The 27,125-nt window shown below is 31.1% G+C and overlaps 1 protein-coding gene across 7 annotated transcripts in view; it reads left to right on the top strand.

Moving 5' to 3' along the window:
* LOC113514201 (5-hydroxytryptamine receptor 1-like) overlaps window positions 1–27,125 on the top strand; it is a 162,192-nt gene that overhangs the window by 50,058 nt on the left and 85,009 nt on the right. For 5 of the 7 annotated variants that reach the window (XM_031908254.2, XM_052896898.1, XM_026898209.3 and 2 more), the window contains one exon: window positions 10,469–10,536. The exons of the other annotated variants lie outside the window; for them this stretch is intronic. The gene's annotated coding sequence lies outside the window, so the exon portion shown is untranslated. The remainder of the gene's footprint in view (window positions 1–10,468; window positions 10,537–27,125) is intronic. 7 annotated transcript variants of the gene reach the window in all.

Here is a 27,125-nt window from a genome sequence, read left to right as displayed (position 1 = left end):
ATCGAAACCGACCAACTCATTGAGCACGTCCAAATGGCTACAGATTCCCTGCTCGAACAGATTCCTTCCGCTGAAGTCGTGATTCTTGGCGATTTTAATGCCCACCATACCGAATGGCTTGGTTCACGTACAACCGACTATGCGGGAAGATCTGTTCATGACTTTGCTTTGGCTTATGGTCTGACGCAGCTTGTTTCCTCGCCTACGCGAATACCTGATGTGTTGGACCATTCACCTTCACTGTTGGACCTTCTGCTGACCACCCACCCAGACAACTATGTGATTTCCGTCGAAGCTCCGCTTGGATCGTCGGATCACAGTCTGGTGCGGAGCGAGGTGCCTCTCATGAGTCCGATTCCACCACGTTCCACGGGTAGACGTCGTGTTTGGCACTACAGGTCAGCAGACTGGGATGAGATGCGGATTTTTTCGCATCTTACCCATGGAGGCAGGTTTGCTTCACACTGGATGATCCCGACGCCATTGCCGATTCCATTGCTGATGTGGTGCTTCAGGGAATGGAATTATTTATTCCTAACTCTGTGGTACCTGTCGGTGGGAAATCCCAGCCCTGGTATGGAGCCTCTTGTAGAACAGCATCTCGTCTGAAACAGGAGTGCTTCCTAACCTGGGCTAAAGGTGTGGCGATGCGAGATCCTAACACCAGTGCTCTTAAAAAGAAGTATAACTCTGCCTCTAGGTCTTTCAAAAGAGTTATAGCCACAGCGAAGTCCGAGCATATTAGTAGAATTGGCAAGAGATTGGCTAGTTTGCCCTCTGGAACTCGAGCTTTCTGGTCTCTTGCCAAAGCTGCACAAGGGAATTTCTGTAAGTCATCTTTTCCACCATTGCGCAGGGAGGATGACTCGTTGGCCCAGAACGCTAAGGAAAAGGCCGATCTTCTTGGATCCATCTTTGCGTCAAACTCGACATTGGATGACGGGGAGAAATCACCACCGACCATCACGTGTTGTAGGAGCTCTATGCCTGACATTAAATTCACGCATAGCTCAGTGCGTAGAGCACTTTTCTCCCTCGAAATCCATAAGTCGAGTGGGCCCGATGGTATTCCTCCAATTGTGCTTAGGACGTGCGCACCAGAGTTGGCTCCGGTTCTTACGCGTCTTTTCCGGCTTAGCTACTCATCGGGCATAGTCCCAAAGTTTTGGAAGACTGCTCTGGTGCATCCGATCCCTAAAAAGGGAGATCGCTCAGATCCAGCTAACTATAGGCCCATAGCTATCACTTCCTTATTCTCGAAGGTTATGGAATCCATCATTAACCGTCAACTGCTCCGGTACCTAGAAGAGCACCAGCTGATCTGTGATCGCCAGTACGGCTTTCGACAGGGACGTTCGGCTGGTGATCTTTTAGCTTACTTAACACACCGATGGGCAGTGGCAATCGAGAGTAAGGGAGAGGCCTTAGCAGTTAGTCTGGATATCGCGAAGGCCTTTGATCGGGTGTGGCATAGAGCGCTGCTTTCAAAGCTACCTTCATTTGGGTTGCCTGCGAGACTGTGCATTTGGGTCGCCAGTTTTCTCAAGGAACGTAGCATTAAGGTCGTAGTCGACGGAGCATGCTCTGATTTAAAACCTTTGAATGCTGGTGTCCCGCAAGGCTGTGTACTATCTCCGACTCTGTTTCTTCTGCATATCAATGATATGTTACAGATAAGTAATATTCATTGCTATGCAGACGACAGTACAGGAGATACATTATATACCGGTCATGCAAAGATCTCGCGGGCACATACCGATGAGTGCCGGAATAGACTTGTGTCTGAAATCGAAACTTCACTCCATCAAGTTTCGATCTGGGGTGAACAAAATCTTGTCCAATTTAACCCCAAAAAGACACAAGTCTGCGCGTTTACCGCAAAAAAGACGCCGTTTGTCGTATCTCCTCACTTTCAGGGCACTTCCCTTGATAAAAAGTCGAGTCTAGGAATTCTGGGCGTTGATATATCTTGCGACGTCCAGTTTTGCGGTCATCTGGAGGAGAAGGCTAAGATAGCTTCCAAAAAGTTAGGAGTGCTCAATAGGGTGAGACGATATTTCATGCCAGAACACCGCCTGAAATTATATAAAGCCCAAGTCAGGCCGCATATGGAATACTGTTCTCACCTGTGGGCAGGAGCGCCACAGTACCAACTCCTTCCGTTAGACCGCATTCAGAGTCGGGCGGCTCGAATTATCGATAGTCAACGCCTTACTGTCCGGCTTGATCCACTGAAACTGCGCAGAGATGTTGCATCTCTGTGCATCTTCTACCGAATTTATCATGGGGAGTGTTCTGAGGAATTGTTCGGATTGATACCTGCTGCTGATTTTCACCACCGTACAACCCGCCACAAACTAAAGTTTCATCCCAATCATCTGGACGAGTGGCGGTCTTCCACCGTGCGTTTTTCAAGGCACTTTCTTCCACGCACAACCATTCTTTGGAATCAACTTCCAGCAGCAGTATTTCCGAACCGATACGACAACATAACCTTCAAGAAAAGAGTATATTCCTTTTTAAAAGGCCGGCAGCACACCTGCAATGCCGCTGGTGTTGTGGGTGATCATGGGCGGCGGTAGTCACTTACCATCAGGTGAGCCGCATGCTCGTTTGCCCCCTGTGTTGTAAAAAAAAAAAAAAAAAAAAAAAAAAAAAAAAAAAAAAAAAAAAAAAAAAAAAAAAAAAAAAAAAAAAAAAAATCCACGGGAAAGGAACTGGTGGCCTATTCTATAGCAGGGCCTGCATAGCTACACGCTAGAGTGTATACTCTGCTTAATTTGAGACTATTTGAATATATTTTGTTTAGTAAATATATACAAACATACATAGAAAACACCAAAGACACATATAATAAAAATATAAACCCCTCCAAACATATTAATAACCAATAGAAGTAATAAGAAACAAGTTCCAACTTTTAATATAACTACGGAATCCTCTCAATACGTGTCCGATACGCTTTGGGCCAGTTTTTGTTTATCCCAAAAAGGATAGGAAGTTATTTTTAGCGGGAATTTATTAAAACTGTACAGAATGATCTAACATTAATCTTTCATTAGAGAAATTGTAACTTCGTGGATATTTTAATTGGGTGAAGCAATTTATTGGAATCCACAATCTGTAATAGGTTTGTTATGATTTAATTTGTCGAAATAATAAAACGATCTTCAAAATGAGTAAAATAATATACATATTTTTTTTATTTTGTATTTAAGTATAATTATAGAATAACAACGGTCTCTGTTATTATTGTGGTTGTAAAATACAAAAAGGGCTTAAGAATTAGTCTTTTTCTTTAAAATGATATGATATAATCTATAAGTATGTAGGTATATGTATATATGTATATTTATATTTGTATGTATGTTTTTATGATATATTTGTATATTAGTGTAATATTTATTTAATGTATTCATGTAGGTATGTATATTTATATAATCATAATGTGCAGTAATTCTCCATTGTATGTATTGTAATTTTTTCACCGCATAATTAAATTTCTGTTTTGCCAAAGGTTGACTGGGAGAGAATGCTATATAGTATTAAGGCCGCCTTTTGTACCAGAATTTTTTTTTGTAATGTGGTCAATAAAGAATAAATAAATAAAAAAAAATCGAACTAAGAAAATAGTTCGCTATTTGTATTATGACTTCTTGATGGATCTTTCTTATTTCGATTATGTGATAATATTTAAAATACTTAAACTTAGTTCCACTTTTTTTATTGTAAAATATTTTTATTATTTATACACGCGACCAAACTCAAATCATTTCCAACCATAAGTAGTGCTATAAATAAAATAAATAAATTAAAATGATAGGTACCAAATATGATAATCATCATCTTTTCTTCTACCATTTTTTCGTATGACTTATCAAGACATTAATAACGATTTGCAGATCTAATAACTTCAAAGCCTCTTTACTCCGATCTGCTTGTTTATTCTATAATATGCCTTATAGATCTTCTAAGCAAGGAACGATCTATTTCTCTGTAACTCTTATATTAATATTTTTATTTATAAAAAATAATAATTTACAATTTAAATTAAGAACTGCTTCCCAAATTATATTAAGTTTATTTATTTAATCTGCACGAATATGGATGTACAACTGTACAAAGTCGAATTAATGCTAAGAGCACTCTCTCCCAGTTAGGAAATGTTTCAATTGATGTATCAATTAGAAAGTGATAGAGTGCAATTCAATATATTTAGGTAGCTAATGTCTTGCCAATAGGTATTGCATACACAATATAATATAAAGGAAGATGTGTATGAAATATAATGTGCTCATTATTATATTACATATTATGTAAAAACATCAAAGATTCATAATACTATAGATTTAAAATTATTCCAAATTTAAATTGAAATTTGGAATAGTTATGATACAACGCGACATGAATGAAAACAATTTATTTTTACTAAATTTAAAAAAAAATCACCGTTTACTTGCAATAAATGTCACTGTACTGGTATGGTTAAAATAAATACTTTATTTTTTGTACCATTTTTAGTCTCTGATTGTATATCTGGATTTTTTTTATATCAGTACACTACATGACTAAATTACAACACATTATTTATTTTTATTTCTTACAGTTACAAACAATAACATAAAATTGTGACTTTGGTAGCCAGTAATCCGTACTAATCCCTAATAATTTATCTATTTCCGCTTGGTTTTATCGCTTATCATTTATCGGTGGATTCAATAACGTGCTTATCACTACCAAATGTTTTTCATTAAGTATATGATAACATGATCATTGAACAATGACCTGATTAGTAACGGTAGCTATCTGATACCAAATAGAGACCACATGAGTAAGCGCAGAGCCCAAGCTTCATATACATATGTGGTATGCTGGACGCGTGATCTCTACTACCGACTAATTCACAAATATGATTCGCTACGCCAATTCAGATGGTATAATTGAGAGAACCACGCAGTGATGTAGAAATTTACGTAAGTGGACTGCTTGTATGTAGTTTGTGCTCTGCAAACATAATTATTCAAGAGCTTACAGTTTCAAATCACTGAATAATAAAATATTTTTTTAAGTAATAATCAAGCCGCTTGGCTAGCATGGTACACTAATATAATTTTGGGAATGACTTATGCTCATCAGTTAGACAAAAATAAGCTGTTATAGTAAATTAACACTTACATGATCAGGTTTATAACTTTAGTGATAAATACAAAGAAAGGGATTGTCAGTAATGGGGTCAAATAGCCCCATTACTAACAATATACCCTATCAGGTCGACCTCCACGCATGGTTCGCCCTGGAAACCATCGTGGCTAATTCTAGTAGAATTCGTCAGGATGGGCTAATTGATCTGCTTTCATCCTCATTAGTCATCTATCACTGGTGCCCCGCCACTGTATACTGATAGCGCGGACGGGGTTATCATACCATTATCACCCATTAAAAAAAAAATGTCTAATCCAGGACTTCAAAATAATCTTATACATAAAAATCCCTTGTCACTATGTTCATTGTAATTTTGTAAATATGCATTAATTGTTTTAACTTGAAAGATACAATAGTTTTTTTACCCTCGCAAGAAAAAATAGACCCACTAGTTGGCGGTAAAGGTAAAAATTAATTTATACTAATATTATAAAGGAAAAGATTTAATTACTTGTTTATTTGTAATGTATAAACCTCTAAAACTACTAAACCAATTTTAAAAATTCTCTCACTTATATAATAGAATGTTACATTATATAGAAACTTAGGCTTCATATATTATTCTCGAAAATTCTCATTATTACCAAGTCACATAGGTTATATGTATATTATTTTCAAAAATTCTATCTACCCTTGCAAAGTTGGGTTGGATTGCTAGTAATACAATAAATTTCATATACACTCTATCATGTGACAATATATTCTTATAATTCTCTATTGTCACATTTGAAAGACAAATACTATGTTGACAGAAGTTAGCTTTTATCTCTTGAAACTGTTATCATTGTTATGACTGATTATGGCCCCAGACATGTAGCAGATAATTGAATAAATATTATTTTTTTACTATATTATTGGTTTCCATTTTCGGAACAGTAATGAAGAAATAATTTTATATAACCGAATCCATAACCATAAAAATGCTGGTCCACCTTATGCAACACGATGATTTTTTAAAGAGCAGTAGAAGGAAAACTAGAGGGCAAAAGAGAAAGGGCAAGACCGAAGAATGACTACATGAAGCAGATAAAGGACACACTAGGTAACAAGTCATATGCCATAAACTGGTTGGATGATAATGCATGAAATAATTACACTGACACTGAGAGGAAACACTTAATTGAAAAGAAGAACCGAAATTATAATACATTGGTGCTATTAATGATAGTTTTAGTTATAAATGTTAATATAAAGAGCTGAATCTGCGCTTTATAAATACATCGATGCTTTCGCTCAGACTGCCCAACGACATAATCATTATAAGCATCGATGCAATATAAAATCTTAAATAATTGTTTGTAAATATATATCTTTCAAAAATATTTTGAAATTACATAATAATTTATTAGAGTATCCGTCACATCTTATATATAAATCAGATAATATACAATGTAGGTCAAGCCGCTGGCAAAAACCAGTATGCTATATATTATTTAACGTATACATCAAAGTTCGAGTCCCTTCTAACCTTTGGTCATATTAGATGACCCGCTGTGACCCGCACGATTTATTTAATAGGGTTGTCATCTGTTTAATTTATCATCGTTTAAAAAAATTAATGCATACTTACAATGTTTTCATTAGATGTCCTGTCAACTGACTAGGTGACAGAGCATGGTGGATCGGGCGAAACAGTATAACTCACACATCTGAATATGTTATATTTACAAGATTTTAATAAGTTAATTACATTTGACACAAAATTAATTCTCTCTCTGTCATGGAAATTTTATGAACTTACGAAGTAAATAAACACCATATTTATCCTGAGAAAGACTTCTGGATGAAGTCGAAACCGTTATCGGAAACAACAAACATAGCAAGTTAAAAAAACATAAGCTTTAAAAAATTAAAATAATACAGTTAATTTCGTTACAATTCAAATAACATTAAATAACAATAATTTATTTAAAACGTTTATTCCTAAAAAAAAACATTACCGACATAAATTGATAAAATTGATATGGGACTAACATACGAATAAAGCTAGTTAGTAAAAAAAAACTATTAATACCGATTCAAAATCGATAAAATTATCGCTTAAAATACATAAGAAAATACAATGTATTAAAAATCTCCTCATTTTTAAATTAAAAGGAAATCAAACAAAAATATTAACCCAATATACTCGTACATTTTTTCTTGACTACACTTCCAGTAAAGTACATTTTGCGTATACAGTAGATTTTTCGTATAGTTATATATAGTATTATTATAAACAGCTTTTATGTCTGTAATAAAATGTCGATAGAACAGCTATATGAAAAATTACATTATGATGATAAAACATCGCTTAACAGACACCACTTGGATTCAACAATCTAACAATATCAGTGAAATTTGATTATTGGGCTAAAAATAACTCGGTATTTGATTTCTATGGCATGTGTCCTCCGTTGGGAAGAGTTTGAAATTATATCTATAAATGGCGAGTAATAAAATATCTGAAATATTTCTATGAACGTATACCTACTCAAGTCTCATCATCATAATATCAGCCGTTATCTGTCCGCTGCTGAACTTAAACCTTCCCCATAAGCGGGTTTCCTATAATTCCTATAGGTTCCTATAATTGTCACGGCTTGGTAATCGAGTTGGCAATCGCAGTTAGGCTTTGGTGATGTTTTAAGAAACGCTGGTGCTCATCCCTCGACCATTAAGTTTTTAGTCGCCTCTTATGACACCCACGGGATAGGAAAAGGTGACCTAGTTTGATGGCGTGAAAGGTATGGAGGCGACTTAATTGTAGATATGAGACCACTTTATTTACTACGTGAGTTCAATATTTGTATATAGTTTTTTTTTTGGGTTCGATTGTCGAAAAATTAATCACGTAACATTTTATTTACCTGTTATTAAATATTAATATACCGTATTGTTTTACTGTAACTCCACATCCAACTTACCTCTAGTCTAAAAGTCACCTCTAGTAATAATAACCTAATATTCAATCAAAATAAAAAAAATATCAAAATTAGTTTATTCAAAATATTATGTATATTGTCATATAGAAAAATAATAACAAAAATATTAAACAGATATACCTAAGCACTGAGTGGAATGGAGACCCTACTTTTTCACTTTAAAAACAATGCTTATTTTGAATATTCATTTGAATACCGTATAAAAATAAACATGTACTAAACAGGGTGTGAAATCTCTCAACAATACATGAAATGAAAATAATTTCCCCTATAACACCAAAAAGGTTTTATTAATTACATTATAAATTTAATCATTCCTGATAACCCTATCAAATCACGACTTGTTTTATTAAACAGGCAAATATTTCTTGTTCTAACTCGAACCATAACTTACACTGAATATTTAACCTAAACCGCTAACTTAGGACGACTTAAAACCATAAGTGAATCTGTAATGCATCCCCTTGACGTCGAAGAAAATGTTGAAAACATAGTTTCTAGTTTCTAAGCTTGGAATAATTTAAATGCGTAACGAGAAACCAGGCCAAGTAGATGGAAAAATTAAGGTTTTGAATTTTAAGTTGCTATTTAAAATGTTAGTGCCTCTTTCTTACCATTTCCTCCAATAAGTATCATTTACAATCTAGAATAATTTAATACGGCAACTGTATGTTTCCTTTAAATTAAATTAGTCCGATTAAATACATTCTTTATTGCACAAACGTACAGTAATAGCAACAAGTTAATAACAAAGTTAACAAAGGTGAACTTATCTCTAAAAGATATTTCTTCCAGTCTACCTAACACAGTGACATAGGAATTAGTAAGTGGGCAGTAGTAGCGCTAAACAGAAACTAAAATAAATATTTACATAAATAAATAAATAAATATATATATGTTAAATACAACATACATATATCAAATAAAAAAAAAACACAATGATGAGAGTTAAAAGACTCTCATCATTGTGTTTTCTTCATAATATTCTTTTATATCAATAGCATTCAAATAAAATTGAATAGTTTAAAGAATCGGATATATCAGTGAAATTACAAGATTCACAAACATAATACTTATCCTTAGGAATGGTAACGCCTTAGGAACACTTTGGGAATCACAATGCCAATTACATCTATATATGACAGCTACCACTTTCTGTAAGATGATCCATAAACTTTGTTGTTACTTTAAGAGTTATAAAAAATATTATAAATGTATAATTGAAGAATAAGCACAGTAGTACAGTTGTCAAAAATACGTATAAAAAAAATTATATAAAAAATAACAATATCAGCATTTACATTATAAAAAAGAAAATATTGGCTGACCAAGCTGCTAGTAACAATTAATAATGAACCATGATTAACAATTGAAATAAATTAATGAATTGATATTAATGTTAATACATATATACACATTCGTCATGCTTGTCTCCCATTAGGGTAGGAAGAAACATGTTAATACATCTCAAAAATAATCGTAAATATTAACAATATTGAAGATGTCACGTAATGTACAAAAGAAACACAGTTAAATCGATAACTCTCTTTGATGTCAGTTCAGAAAATAAAGAATGACTTTTTGACTAATTTGACTCATACCTTTCAAAAGCAAACTCGCCATTTGATATCGTAGTTCTTCGTACAATGACGCACGCACTACCATCTAGTTGCGTAAGCATGAGAATGTATGAATGTAAATGATTGTATTATCGATGGTAAATATTATCTTAGCCAACATTTCGCTAACAAAACACCTACACACGCAGATAAAACTAACGAGGTTCGTAATTAAATGCATTTCCTTTATAATACTTTCACACATACAATGTATATTTCATGTCCCTCCCTCATTGAAGTAGACAGAAACAATTTTAAATGCTCATGTAATTAGAAAATATTTTATTTTCTACTTACCTATAAAAAAGTATTTTTAAACTTCGAAAGGCTTATACAAATGACCGTCATTTGTTTTTTCCTTATTATTAATGACTTTGTTTGTTATCTCTTGGTGTCGTAATGGCTTAACTAATCGATGGGGTAAAAGATTTATGTACATAAGTGAAAATAAATATTCTGCATGAATAATTGTTATGGACAGGTGACTTTTGAATTATCATTGAACTGGACATTATACGAAAAACAGTAACGGGAAGGACCTGTGATGAGTAAATGCGCCTGTAATCTTAATCACGTGGATGTAATCACGCGCGCAAGTTTATTTTTTGCTCCAGAAAAAAATCAGTTTAACAAAATTACTAACAATATGCTATACTAATATGGAAGTATTAACTTATTAGTATTAATACTTAGATATGTTTTAAAAAGTCATAATTGTTTCAGAATTGGCGAATACAAAAAAATATGCTCTCGAATTGAGAACTTTCCATCTTTTTGAAGACTTGAAAAAGGTGAGTTATCTGAAGTTCTCATTCAAACAGACCTCTTTCGATTCGTCCACATTCATTAATCTATTCATTGAAGCTTGCAGGGCGAGTTTTCTTGGCCGTATTCCAAAACGTCCTCTACGTATATCCGTTTAATATGACCTCAACCTACATCTGCACTAATTCTCTCATCTATCTTATTGGTATTCTTTCATCCATCTTTTCCAAATGGTTAAACTTCCCCTTTTCATTCTTAGTATTATTTAATCGTTCTCTTACTTTATATATCAACTGAGAAACATAGAGGACATCCTTTTCAAGTGACTAAATTAATGTAATATTCCTTTTGAATTCTTATGTTATTTGACATTCATTCTATATATCAAGCAGTAAGCTTAGAAAAGAGGATTGTTAATAATATGGTCTAATGGTTCTATTTCTCATAATAGAATTTACGACTATCAATTCAAACTCTGTCCAAGTGAACGAATAATAACTGAAATAATGATGATGATGATGATTAAATCAAACTTTACACAGTTCCACCTGGAAATCATCAGTAGTTTAGTTTGGAAATAAAAATAACTGGTTTTACTACAATTGAAGTCGGTTTGTCGGTTGGTGAAGAAACAATCGTAATTGGTATAAACTTTAAATCTTTATTAAAGTATTAAATAATATTAAACTATGATAGTTTAATATTTGTTGTCTTTTTAGTAGTACTATAGAATAATCATTGAATAAAAATATTTTATTGTAGATTTAAATTAAATTACCTACATATTAAAATGTAATTAATCTCAATTGAAATGAATTGTTTTAAGTTTAAACTAATAATTATTTTAAAATCCTCAAAATCAGGGTTTATCTTTTATGTTCTTTTTAGCACTTGAATAAACTAATATAATTTGTATTAATTTATTTTACACATTATTGCACCAGTTACTAAAATAAAAAATGCATAAAAAATAAGAGTTAAAAAATATTTCCCCTTACCTATCTACTATTTGGTCATTAAATAAATTTAGTAAAACCTTATACTGATTTTACATTATGAATTATTATTAAATTAATGTATCTAACAAATGAAACTCTTAAGAGTAAATTTATTTACAAAATAATTAATTGTTTTAACAAATTCATTCTGAAACTTCAAATAAAGCATACGACATTTTACATTGACGGCACTAGTCATCTGTCAGTGACCAAGGTCGAGGATAAAAAGGAAGTGGATGTGTACACAGGAAACCATTACCGATCAGTTACGCTACATTGTTGTTAGTTAGCACTACCTTATGTATATAGGATGAAAGATCAAAATTTACGACACAATTCTGGACGATTGCAATTTCAATTGTAATGGACAGCCTAGCGTTTACATGAATATATATACTGTTTCTATTATATGGCTGTTCTGCATAATTACTCATATAATATTCAAATTTAATAAATATTCAAATTTATCTTCATACATAAAGCATAGATAGATAAATTTGCGGTAATTATAGCATTTAAATACAAAATAAAAAGGTAGAAATCTGAAAACCATCTACGGGATTTGGGAGACTGGACAACTTTTTCCGAGAAACGTGGATCGTAATGTTACATTCACGTCCATAGGAATCGTAGCCAAATGATTATATCCAGACAAAACTCAATAAAAAAAAGCACTTCATCGTTATCATTACGGACTTTATTTGTTCACTATTTTATATAAGCGTCCCCCATAGACTATGACAGTATATATAAAGAACAGTCCTGAAACACTCGCATCCACTCATACTCTGGAACATATTTGAGATTATCGTCCCGTCTATTAGACCGTATTACCGGGTACTATACTGCATTTACCGCACTTGAGAAATTTTCATTCCATCGATTTTCATCTCATCGCCTCTTCTTTTTGCTTATCCTTAAATTGTATTGGTCATTTTTGTTCGTTTAAGTATATTATTTTCAATTTCATAACAGAGTAAAACCGAATAATGCGTACTCAGGGTTTCGCTCCAGTTTACTTATTACATAAATTCTAAATATGAAATCAAAATATATATTAATAACGTAAGCATTTGGTTACATAAGTACTTTATACTTACCAGTCAAGTTCATTACCATCTGTATATACAAACGATAATACGAAGAGACATAAACTTCAGTGTGGCAACGTGGCAAGGATATTATGAACTGATAAATACGTCGACTGTTTGATTTCAGAGCATTTTACGTTTTGCAGTTATATAATAATTATGTAACAGAATAAAAACAGTTATATATTTATTATATTAAAATGTATTACGTATATTTATATGTGTATTGTAATGTATGAATTTTATGTATGTATAATTTTTGTAAGTTATTTTATATGTTTGTGTGTTCATTCATCTTAAAATGTAATAATGTTGTTATTTATCGAAGTATTTATTTTATTTACAAATAGATTTTTCTAAACCAATGCACCGCCATTTAATCTCTTTTTAAAGTAACGATTTTTTTTTTGATGGGTGAAAATGGTATGGTAACCCCGCCTGCGCTAACGGGATACGCTGGCGGAGCACCAGTGAAGGGTGATAGATGAGAATAAAAACAGGCCAGTTAGCCCATCATAATGAATTCATCAGGAAATAACCATGATAGTTTCCAGACAAAACCGCGAGGAGGTCGACCTGGTTGCTAGCAATAGGATTCTCAGTCTCCATTACTAACAATCCCTTTCCCCCTTAAAGTAACGGTTGACTGTTAGATAATGCCATCATGTATTAAGACCTCTCTGTAAGGTCTACAGTAAGTAATATAATTTTAATATGTGCAAAAGCATAAACAAATAGATTATTTATTTCTAATAAAAATCGCCATCAATTTTAATAGTACCATTAGTTACGGATTACCAAATTTATCCCACACAAGTATGAATTAGAATATATAGAATCAGATATGAAAAATAGAACAATCAAGAACATTTTAAAAAATATATTATTAATAATATATAGAAACGAACAGATCAAAAATCTCTATTTTTAAGAATATAAGTAACAAATACGTCACGTGTCAATACTGCGCTCCGTTGCGTACTTTATATTCATGTTCATTATCACCTGAACAAATAATATCGTCACGGTATACCTCTGATGTCTTATCTACACAATTCACGCCTATTATAGAACTATTACAAACTATTATATGGGTGTATAAATACCTGAACAACCGTTTGCACAAGAAAAAAAATAGGGCATTGTGGGAATTCTTAATCACTAAATAAAGCTTTATTTACTCATACATTACTTTAGAAGTGTCTCTGACTTAGAAAAAAGTGCAAAGAAAATAATACCAATAATAACTTAGCTACTACTTGTTTACCATCTAAGTCATATATAAAAGTGACTTTTATATAAATACAAATAGAGGCTATAAGAAGGTGTGCCCTCAATATACAATATTAATCTAATATAGTTTGATGTTGTTGCTCATTTGGGAAGAATATTATTGCCGTCATGGTAGTAGAGAAGGTGTGGTTTCAAATTCCGTATTTATTTTTAGTTTGGCCTATAAAAGTTTTTGCCAATAATTTAGGCATACGTATAAATTCAAACATATATAATAACATACATACTTGAAAAATATAACAATCCTGTTTTATATCGTCGACTTAAAACTTAGACAAAAATGCGCAAAAATTTTGTGCTTAGAAAAACTTTTCTGTCGTGAATTTGTTGCTTTACGGAGAGGACAATTATAAAACAAATCCATCATAAATATAAACTTTTGTCGTTATAACTTTCACAACCCTTGACTAACGTCTTGCTTTTGGGTAGAAAATGTTGGAAAACTTAGGTCGAGTCTCAGGCAGGAAATACATGTCTAGAAAGTTGTTTCATTATTCAATAGATTATAGGATTCTGGAATGAGCTGGAAAATCGATGAAATATACGGTTATTTATAATAATAAAATTAAGAACAGTTTCTGATTAATTTCTCTATTAAGTTTAATACTTAGAACAGAAAATATAGTTTTTTGTTTTAAAATACAAGTGTCACAGGTTATAACTCGTAATTGAATAATTTTAAATAAATTTTATTTGTAATAAAATTATTTAACTCAGAGTAATAAACTTCTACTCAATTTCCATAAATATACTCTTACTTTAACATTTTGAATATAAACTTCAACTAATTCTGAAATATTAACTATTGACATAACATTAAAATAATAATCTTGAAGCCCTAACCACAATATTCCCTAGTTTGCCTCTAGGTCTGCTAATTAAGGAAAGTTCTCTAACTCTAGATAGGTGTATACTCGTATGAGCCCCAAGGGAAATAAGATTCCTGAATTGAGCCTAAAAGTTTAAATTTCTTTACTTTTTAAAACGACCTAGTATTTAGTTTAAATTGAAATTTAAAATTGATGAAATCTTGCTTATTCGTAAGTGTGCCATTTTAATTTTTTTTTATTTAAAAAGTTTTCATTTGCTTCGTGTTTTTTTTGGGAAAATTAATCTAAAAATTATAATATTATGATACGAGTATATATAAGATAGTATACGTAAACTTAAACATAAATTAATCAAATAGACCATACAATCTAATAGACTTTCTGAAAAAGGTATCAGGTGTCAACGCAATCGGCGTGCGTACATGAAATTATTAAAGTGTAGGAAGCAAGAGATGTGTTTAAGAGTAAAGGTCTTTGACGCTCCGTTCTCTCTGCAAAGGACTTGGTGTGAAAATAGATAAATAGATATATAAAATATTTACTTATAAGTACATATATTAACAATTAATACTATGTTTTCGTCCGAAGACTCACTAACTGTTTATCATTTTTCGTGACCCTACGTCTCGTTTCCTTGAACTATCATACCTATCTTGTTTCGTCACCTACATTATTGTTACTATTATCATTATATAATATCATTGTATACAAATACTATCAAGTCGAACCGACTTTGCACGATTTTTATGAAAATACAACACATGTTATTCCCTGATAATGTAGAATTTATACGTATTTCGAATGTATTTCTATACGTGAAAAAGTTCTAAAAATCAGTTACTATTCTTTTTTAAAATTTGTCCAATACAAATAATATGTTAAAAATCTTTTCTCTTTATAATACTAATTTGGATATGGATAATTGTCATTATTAGAATGTTACTAAAAGTTTGGTAACGATATTTAGAAACAAAAATCTTTGCTAACAAGTAAGACTCAAATCCTCTAAACAAGACAGAAGCAAACAAAGCCATTTCTAAATACAATTACTCTAGTAATAGAGAGACTTTAACTTTCAAGTCAAATAGTAAAACAGAAAAGACACATGTTCTGAATCAATAATGCTAATGCACTCAATAGTAAATGAACCGGAAAGTTAGGCGGAGATTTAAAATTAACCATAGGTAGGTACAATGTTTCAGAGTTAATCTTAATTACAAGTATGACCAAGCACTTATTTATTTCATTAGGCTTTTCGGCTCTTAAAAATTACTATGATAAAATTAAAAAGTTAATAATTAAAAATTTTCAAATTGAAATAAAGAATGCAATGTAAATAAAAAAAAAAGTTCTCTCCGAATAACTACTGTAGAGAAGAGATATCATAACAATATAACTAATTCTAATGCTTTTGATATTGAATGAACCAGAAAGTTAGTCAGCGATGTAAAATTAAATATACAATGTTTTAAACATGACTAAGATTGAAGTGGCATCGAAAATCTTTTTTTAATTATTTATTATATGTATGTTATATGTACTTATATGTACTTTTGATTAATATAGAATACAAAATTATAAATTCAATGTTTCAAACGTCAAAATTAAATAAAATGAAACTGTGTTTTTAATTAATGTGTGCCGCAATAAGAGTACAGTATACCACTTTTCACTTCCAGGATATCGTAAGAGGCTATTAAGGAACCAATGCAAAAGAAGGAAATAGGTACTCGAAATAAAACCCTACAATGCACTAGATGATCAGTGCGGTAATCTAATATCCTACTCTAAAGGTCAAATCCCATACCCAGCAGTGAGACGATTATAGACACTTATGGTTATAGTATTATTAAAATATTCATATTAATTTACTTTATAACACTGCCAATAGGACTCTAGTCAATTATAAAAGCACCTAATTAGTTTCAGGAAGCCACGCGCTTTGTTTATTAAATTAATCAACTTTCAATATTTTATCTAAAAATAATAAAATGTACTAATTTTATCTAATATAATTAACAACATAAGAAATAATATTTAATAATAGAGCTAGATAGAAAAAACATTGTTTGAATTTTCGTGTAAAATCTTTGACCTTATCGATCCTTAAGATTAGGTAAGTTACTCTTTAAATAAATTCTATTAGATCATTATTGGAATTTAGAAGTTTTTGACTCTCGAATTGCAATACTAACGACATAATGGTTTTAAATTGTTCTAATACATGCATATTAGTGTAACTTGTAAATGAAAACTTTTGTAAACTGAACACAATATTATATAATTGATAATTGTTGTTTCTTGAGTACGATTTGTAATTGTCATTGGCATTAGATTGAATTGATGTCAATATGAAATTCAAGAGTAAGCCTGCAGGTGAGATTGTAATCAAACTTGCCCAAATTGAATAATAAGAAAAAAGTTTATTTCCAAATTTGATATTTTTCTGTGATATTTTATTCAATCTAAGTTTTTTGCATTTCTTATATATAACCTGAGAAGTTCTTGTAAATTCCAAGTTGCATAAAAAAGTTATAAGTATTATAATTGTGTACACTATTATTACACTGTGTGTGTCCCGGAACAGAAAAGGCCACCCCTTCCTTTCCTGTGGATGTCGTAAGAGGCGACTAAGAGAAAACGAGATATGGGCAACAGCGTTCCTCTTAAAACATCTCTACAAGCCTAACTGCGATTACCAACTCGCCTGCCAATCGTAGCAATTACTCGCAAAACTCTCCTTATGAAGAAGACTTATGTTCAGCAGTGTACAGTTGACGGCTGAAATATAAATAATAAAACACAATTATTTTCTGGTAATCTCTTTCTTATTTTGAGTGTTAAATAAATAAAAGCAAAAATAAATACATTCCTTGAAAATGACATTAAACTGAAACTCGTCTTTAAAAGCGGGATTAATTTGCTAATTAATATGCGGCTAAGTATAATTAAAAATCTCAGAATCTAAAAACACGAAATATATACTAGCATATATGTAGTTACAATCTATATAACGGTACATATACGTATAACATTTTACGAAGTTCAAGGGAACGTAACTCGGGGTCATGGTAACTCGTAAACAACCTAATGGATGTTCGAACGAATATACGACTATTTAATATTGATTCTTATTGCTATGATATCGTACTGCCAAAAGTATATTGACAACAGGCAACATCATGTGCCAAGGCCAAGAAAAATTTCTTGTCTGTAGCCACTTATCATCTAAGAATTATTATCTCTAGTGGAGACACAGAAATTAGCAAAATAGTTTTAACACATCGTTAAACATTACTCAGCAATGTTGATATAAATTGTGATTTCTAATGTTGTTGTAAAATATCTTTACATATTACGCAATTAAAATGTTAATTTAGTTGTGTGAATACTTTATTAGTTGGCATTTAATTAGATATTAATTCTGAATTTAGTTGTGTTAATTTATTTGAATATACGACACCTTATACGACATGACGATTTTTTAAGAGCATAATAGAAGGAAAGATAGAGGGCAAAAGAGGAATAGGAAGACCGAGGATTAACTACATGGGACAGATAAAGGAAACACTAGGCGTCATGTCGTATAGGGAGATAAAGGATATGGCCTGGGATAGAGCTGGCTGGAGGAAGATGCATGAATTAGTTGCACCGACAAGAGGAAACTCTTAAATGAAAAGAAGAGAATTTATTTGAAATTAATAGAGTATTTGTCTATTCTCATATTAATTTTTGGATGAATGGAATCTCGATTTTTTTTTTTTGTATACCGATCTGGCTTCCCAAAAAAATTTTATATCATGGTATTTATCTGATTATAAAGATGAATAGAACTCACAGAACAGAAAAGTTCTGTATTAATATTACTGATAATATTCATGGTTTTACAGTACATATTAATAATACGTGTGGATATACTATAAATATACTCTTAGTATGTTTGCCACTTTCCTGAAAAAGAGTTTAATGTAATGATTACTTTCGAAGTTTATTAAATATACGAACATTTGCGCTTCAATACTAATATAACTATAGATAGTATTCTCTATCTACGCGTATATAGTTCGACATACCAGCAATTATTCGAGTGATGGAATTCTTAAATTAATTCAACGCAGAAAGAATTAAAGCGACCAAATAAGATTGATGATAAATTTTAAAAGCAAGTAACGAATACGTGGTTTTATCTTGTCAGATTCAGTCACTTGTTTGTGTTAAAAATTATTGGTTTATAAATGAAATATTGCTCATTATCAATCACCTCATTCAAACTTCTATTTCTGTAATAAAATAATTATATATCATATTGTTATATATTATGTATAAGTATAGATTTATTTATACCTTAGCTAAGGTATAAGTACTACTGTAGTATAAATATACTATGTTCTTCTCTCAAACTGATCACGTACTTTTGTTTACATTATCCGCAATTGGATGTTTTTGCCTCCAAATTGCTGGAGTTTCGTCGAATGACCACAAAGTGTTTGTGTGCAGAAATTTAGAAATTAAATGTATTTATGTGTATTATTCTTTTTTTTATATATGTCATTTTACTGATGATTTCCTGGGTAAGCGTATTGGAAGACTGTAAAGCTCATCCAGTAGATGTAATGTAATAAATAAATTATAAGTTAAGACATGCCTAGTTTTACATAACTTTTTTATAACATTATTTCAACACACTTCAAAAAAGGTGTAACCCTAAAATCTATTTAATATATAAATCAAATTACATACTTATGGAAAAATATTATCTATACAATAGACACCATGATTCATATAAAAGTACATACCATGATAGGAGTAATGTTCTGCGCAAAACGCCAGCTGGAGTCATTAGAAAATGTGCCGAGTAACGTAATATCAATATGTAATTTATGAAAGCTATTTGAGTAGACATTGAGTTATATGCCTTTTCTCAACAAATAAAAAAAACCTTTCGTATGTCTGTAAACTTAATACGTACATTTATTTCACATTTCATCTATCTAGTGATAAGAGATAATAAAATTGTAACTAATTTTTTAGCTAATGAATGAATAAAAATTTATTTCAATAAACCACAAAACTTATATACATTGAGGCTGCTAATAATAACAACATAAAATAAAATAGAAAAAAAAATACATATACATATATATCATAATAAAGTCTAGTTGTATTCGGTTAGTGTTATGGAAATGAAAAACGATGCCAATTCAGCTTAAAGTTCCTACAGAAGCAAAAACGCTAATTTTCATCTGCTAATTATCATCATTCCTGTATACAAAAAGTACTGAGCATTATGTCAGTTCTTTGGTGGCTATTGTTGAATGATATTACATCATAGCATAAATAATTGTAATCATTTAAATACAATATACTCCACGGAATAGGGCACTCCCTGCCGCTCTCCCGAGCAGACCTCTTCCCCCCTCTGTGACTAAAATATGATCGTGCGAAAAAAGAACGCACCGCGCACGGTACCAATACATTTACGCGTGTACATACGTCATGTATGTTTATAGTGTTGTAATAGTGACAGCTATGAATCACGTTGATATGAGAGTATATGATTATATTAAAAACATGTATGTATAATACAGACCTATTTGATTGTTTTTAAATGTTACCCCTTCGTTTGGGAATCTTAAAATATAGTGAATTGAAAAATTTAGTCTCTCAACAGATACGACGGAAATTGATTGCGTATCTCTTAGTCATTATAGCTCAATAAACATAGTATATATATATAATATATATATATATATATATATATATATATATATATATATATATATATATATATATATATATATATATATATATATATATTCTTAGTTTGATGTACGTCTTACGACGACTGTATATTTAGTGATTTTTAATCAAATACTGTAAACTGACAACAACGTAGTTTAAAAAGTAACGATCCAAATAAGTAAGGAACTAAATGGTTGACCTATCCATCTTATAGCATTCTTACTATATTTATTTAAACAATACTTTCGCCGAAAATATATTATTTTCGTTACATTACAATGTTCTTTGTTCAACAAGCGTTGAATGATGTTGTGTTTTACCACATGAAATGTACTGGTACGATGTATTGTGCGCTGAGGTGTGAATGAAAAGGACAAAAATAGTTTATCTCTCACCATATTCATGTTGGTTGCTAAATGGTAGCTCATCTAATGAATTTGACATTTATTTCGTCTTTGTTTACATATCTACATGTATATAAGATATATACATGATATGACATATATAAGACATATACATCTTATATACATGTAGATATGTAAACAAAGACGAAATAAATAAATAAATAAATAAATAAATAAATATATATATATATATATATATATATATATATATATATATATAAAATGTACTCCGAATAATATAATAAACTCCGAAGTTTATTTGCGTGACAGAGTCCGAAACGATATTCGAAAATCGATATTCGCAAAAGAACCAAAGTAACCGACATAACGCGAAGGATGAGCAAGCTGAAGTGGCAATGGGCTGATCACATAGCTCGAAGAACCGACAACCGATGGGGAAGAAAGGTTCTTGAGTAGCGACACCGTACGGGCAAATGCAGTGTAGGACGACCCCCCACTAGATGGAGTGACGACCTCAAAAGCATTGCAGAGAGTCAGGAGATGTAGGTAGCTCAGGACCGTTTCTTAAGGCAGTCTATGGTGGAGGCCTATGTCCAGCAGTGGACGGATAATGGCTGAAATGGTAATGATGATTATAAAAAAAGTTAAGAGTTAAAGCTAAAACTTCGTACGCATAACTGGGATATGTTTACTGACCAGGATAAAAAGTACCCTACATCCCTTTTCATTCTATATAGTACAGTACACCAAATTTCATAGTAATCGATTAAGCCGTTAAGGCACCAAGTAACAAACTCACTATCACATTTATAATATTAGTAAAGATAAACCGTTTACTCATAACAACTTTTTAAATAATAATTCAGGAATATTGTAAGATGCTTCATTATTTTTGGTAATTGACGTAACAAAGTCATTGCCATACGTCGATGTGAACACTATAAATAGAATAATTCCATTCACAATTTTCGTATATATTTCGTAAATATTATATTATCATGTGTACTTTAAAACAATGTGGTGATAATTCAAAAACAATAGCCAGGTTTTGATAATGTTTTGAATAAAAGTAATTTGAGCTTCAACAGATTATAATAAATAATATTTGAACATGTAACAATTAGATTGTATAACGGTAAAATGTTTTGAAAATGAAAATAAAACTAGGTATTAATAATAGAAATATTTATTTCTACAAGTAATCCGACCCGACTTCGGACGAGTAGATAGAATTTCCGAAAATAATATTTAACTTATGTTACTCACTGATATGTATGTATAACTTTATATAAGTAAAACAGTTCTTAAAATCAGTTGAGTATTTTTAGAGTTTATCCATTACAAACAATCAAACAAACAATATAATCTTTGTTTATATATTTTAATTCTAGTTTTTAGCACACAACTGTTACTGTTTTTTGTAATACGGTGTGAACTAGTCATCCACGACACAGGCACTCCTAGTGTAGGAAGGTTACTAGTTTATTTAATGTTTTAATTTGTTTGCAATAATATTTAAACATATAAAAAATATATACTGATAATATTAGATAATTTATAATTCATAAAATATGTAATGACCTGGCAATTGTTTCCCCTATAGCACATAACACGTTTTTAACGAATTAAATCCATTTTTTACCGAAATAAAAAGAATCCTATCATACAAGTTGGAGCAAACAATGCACAAATTTATTAAAATCATTTAAATTTCTTCTTTATAACATTATAAATATAGAAAAATATATATTACTCCACAAAAAATCGTCTTCAATCATGAAGACACCAGTGACTATTTCGCAACAAGCTGTTTTTTGCACTGCAAAGTATAATGGCAATTTCAATAGCCTAAAAATTAACATAGAATCAAGAGGATAGATTACTACCCTCTAAGAATTAGCCTCTATGGACTGCAAAAATAACTGTGGAAATTGGTTCAGAAGTGGCGACGTAATCTTGTAACATAATTGTTTATACTATTCAGATTCATTGTCAAATTCAGATGAACTGAGAACCTATTTCTTTTGCAAGTCACTAAACAGATAAAAAAAAATAGAGGCCAATTGGCCATCATCGAGCAATGTATCCAGAATGCTAAAGCCTTTTTCATTTTGTATAACCATATTGATACACTGGCAATAGTATACGCCAGTACTTTAGTTTTGAGAGTTAAAAAAATAAATTGAATATTTACACCACTTGAGGTTTTTTGAACTTTATAAAATGTAAATAAGAATAACCTCGTGTAACAACAATCTTTGAATAAATATTTCGAATTCTACCTAAAACTTGCCAACTCAAGGGAACGAAACATTTAAATTAATGTATGTAGCAGGAAAATAGTGGGTATTTTATTATTTAACTATCGTGGGAAAGTCCTAGAACTACCCAGAAATAAACAAGGCTTTCTGTTGAATTAAATATATATAAGCGAACACGGTCAGCTGAATCTGTATTTAGATATTGTTTCGTAAGGTATCCTAAACTTTCTTGTTGTACGTTAATATTCAGTGTACAAGCATAGAGGGTCCAAAGGTTGTAATGAATCTAAATCAGACTCAGTTGCTACTTTAATTTTCAATGGAATTAAAAAAAAAACCATCAATTCGACTGTTCTTTTCTATGAATGTTGTTAATAATGATTAAAACTGGTAATCGTCGTAATTTTGATGTGGCTCTAATACAAGTATAAACTCTATCGGACAAATAATAGATTTTATTTTATAAAAAAAAATATCATAACAAAACTAGTTATTTTAATTTATAAAATTAAAATACTGAACCTATTTTGATAAAAATTTCTACGATACTAATCTAAAAATGTATCCTTTGAGACAAACTAAAATATATATTTCTAAATCGATTTATAAATGACGGAGTTCTGAAGTAAGAAACACAAAAAATACAACCGGATTGAGAAACTCTTTCTTTTTTTAAATTGGTTGAAAAATAATCCAAATCGGTTCAGAATTGGTAGAGATTCATACCAAAAAATACAGATGAATTGAGAGAGAATCTGTTTTTTTATTTGGAAAATATGTCTTTAGAATTAGGCACCTACTCATTTACAGTTCGTGATTACAGTTATACAAAAATTCGTCAAACAATTTGCTCTTTAGAAAATTTTCTTTTCAGAATTGGTCAAACTGAGACATCGATTTGAATTCGAGACATCCGTTATGCCACTATTGCTTTATAGTAATCGTTAATATTAGCACTATTTATGCCTGTAAAAGATACAAAAAACATAAACGAGTGATTATTTTATTGATTGAAAGTAACCGGCCAGATTACAACTCTAGGTCAATGATCCTAAGACGTAGGCGTTAATATCCAACCCACTGAAAATGTGTTACGTATTTAGGATATGATAAATTACTTTATTCAACACAATTTGAATTAATTCTTTAATAAATATTGTTTAAATTGAGTCAATTTATAATTGAATTGTTGAATTAATACCTATTTGTATGATTTTATATGAGAGTTCTTTACACCGATGTAATAATCATTCAGTCTGTAGCTAAACATACAGAAAAGTTCTTAGTAAAAATATGACATCTAGACACGGCATTACATATTTACGATAAATAATCAGCTCCGCTCGTTCACTGCCCTATGATTCAGTTCTATTAATTTTTGAATTCCGAACTATTTTAAGTGTAAATTTTATTTGGGAATATGAATGTACTCTTTTTTGTATCGAGTGTGTAAATAAGTATATTAGGTGAATTAATAGTATGACTATAATATACTTATTAGGAACATATATTATACAGGAACATATAATAAACTGACGACAGATAATGATTTTTTATTGTTGTCAAATTTAGCGTACAATTGTTGACTTCTCCCCGATTTCTCAGTTCTCCTAGTCCTCCGTAACCGACTTCTAACAAAAGTAATTAATATTTTACGCATGGGGCATTCACAACTAACTTTATTTGTTTAGGCTATGTTATGTTTAGGTAACCAACAGAGACCCATGTCTTATAATTAAAACAAACAACATTTTGAGATGTTAATATAATATAATGCGTTGTTACGAGACTAAAAGTTTCATAACTGATTTTTGAACTGATAATAATAGATGAACTAATAGACAAGAAGATTGATTAAAATATCTTTTATAAGGTTTTATATCTTTTATTATCAATCCTAGTCTCTATTATATATATATATATATATATATATATACACCTAGGACCTTTATCTTTACATACGAGTATTTTATGACGTTCATAGGCTATGGTAAGTGCTTACCATCAGGTGGGCCGTATACTTGTTTGCTACCTCAGTGGTATAAAAAAAATATACACCGTTTTTGGACATTTAACTCTTTCATCAAATAGCACACAATCTATCTGTTCGAATCACTTATCTACCTAAATTTTTTTACTTATACCTATATTTTCACTGTACATTTTTACTAATTTGATTATCCTCCTCCCCATGTCTGAAACAATGTAATACGCCATTCTCATTTTAAATTAGACTCGACTATAAAAATGAGAAGGGCAGACGTGTGACTTTCTGAAATTGACTCTTAAACCAAAGCTGGTTTGAAGAAGTCAGTTTCAGAATAAAAGAGCAAGGGTTCTTTCTTGCATTTCTGTGTTATAATTGAAATCACGACGCAAAAATATAACATAATTTCGGGAAATATTATTTAAACTTATTATAATTATACTCATAATTATAATAAATTACATAAGGATACAAAATTGTGTCAATACTACCCCCGACTTTTCCATTTCAAATAGTTAGTCTAAAGGTAAAAATCAAAGTAATTTTCACGTTTATAATATCAGTAGAGACTACTTTTTCTATGTGACTTAAACCGTTTTCCGTTACATATTGATTTACCAGTGTAAAAAGTAGGCCATGTATACAAAATTTCGTGACTACTGGTCGAGTTATTGAGGCGCCAAGGAGTATCTAACAAACAAGTAAACTCATTTTCATATTTATTAATTAATATAAGGAATAACAAAATATATTTACATTTTAATATTATTATTTTAATACAAGTTCTTAAAATAATTAAAATTAATCAGACCTTACTAAAATTAAATTAGTTATTTCTGTTACGGCAAAACTCGCGGAGTGCATGGTGCATCTGTGTCTATTGTTCACGAAAACTGACCAATGATATATCTTTATTACTAACTAAGAATAATCTGACTCTCTGCTGACTACATCATAATTAAGTTTCTCCATTCATTGTCATGTAAATTGTAACCTGTTTTTCGCCTTTCAGTCATTACATCTCTTTAACATCAAATAAATCTATATTTAGAGTTCATTTATCACTTTCAAATTAAAAAGTAGCCATCTTGTTTTATTTTCGACGCTAGATAATTCGTAAAAACAATGAAGACTAATGAAACCTGGAGGTACATATCAGTTATTTGTGACATTGAACTCGACATTGGCGGATTGTCAACTGCGTCAGAGTGCTCGAGTTGTGAATGAATAGCGTATTGTGATTTACAAAACATATTGACATAGCTGCTGCTATAATGATAAAGCAATAAAATTTAGACCTATTACTCGATTTTGTCTGCAGACAAAAATCTCATTAATTTAATGATTATTTTTTTATGTAACATAGAATGGCAAACAAGCTAACTGCTAACCTTCTAAAAAGTGGTAACCGCCGTCTTGAGATCTGTACAGCAATATAGATAATCCTCAGAATTTCTAAGGATTTAGATATTACTTGTCCATACCATGTAATTTCTCCTCCTCCATAGATACTTCATGATAGAAATACAAATGGATCAAAGATACCCCTAAAATTTTTGTACAGTCTCCCTCTGGTATGGTCTCGCCTGCATGACACGTGCGTGGTATAGCATACAGTTTCAAGTGTTTTGTTATGACTGAGATGAAATGTACTCAGAAGATTATATTTCATCGGACTTAAGTAGAGGACAAATTCCCCTCGTTTGCACGACCCATTAAGGCGAGTCCAAAGGAAGCGTGCTTTGGTCGGAAATCGTTCGTAATGCGATGCTTTTGTTTAAGCCCTAAAGAACAACGACTGAAACCAAACACCCAAATATGTTTACTGGGATAGGTAGATAACATTCCCATGTTTGTTTACCGGGGTAGATGAAGAATGAATTTCGAAATTTTTTGGCTCGCCTACTCGTATAAATGAATATTCTTTATTAACACTGTTCGTGTGTTTATTGAAGTTGAAGCGAGCGCTGAGCCGTATTTACTGCAACTGATCGCATTATTTGCTAAATATCGTATTTTGATTATTTGCTTTTAAATAACTTCCAGGT

Source organism: Galleria mellonella, unplaced genomic scaffold (genome assembly GCF_026898425.1).
Source record: "Galleria mellonella isolate WM207_F2 unplaced genomic scaffold, CSIRO_AGI_GalMel_v1 utg35, whole genome shotgun sequence".
Taxonomy (NCBI): Eukaryota; Metazoa; Arthropoda; class Insecta; order Lepidoptera; family Pyralidae; genus Galleria; species Galleria mellonella.
Note: the sequence above shows the minus strand (reverse complement) of the source record. Positions and strands in the feature narration are given on the sequence as shown.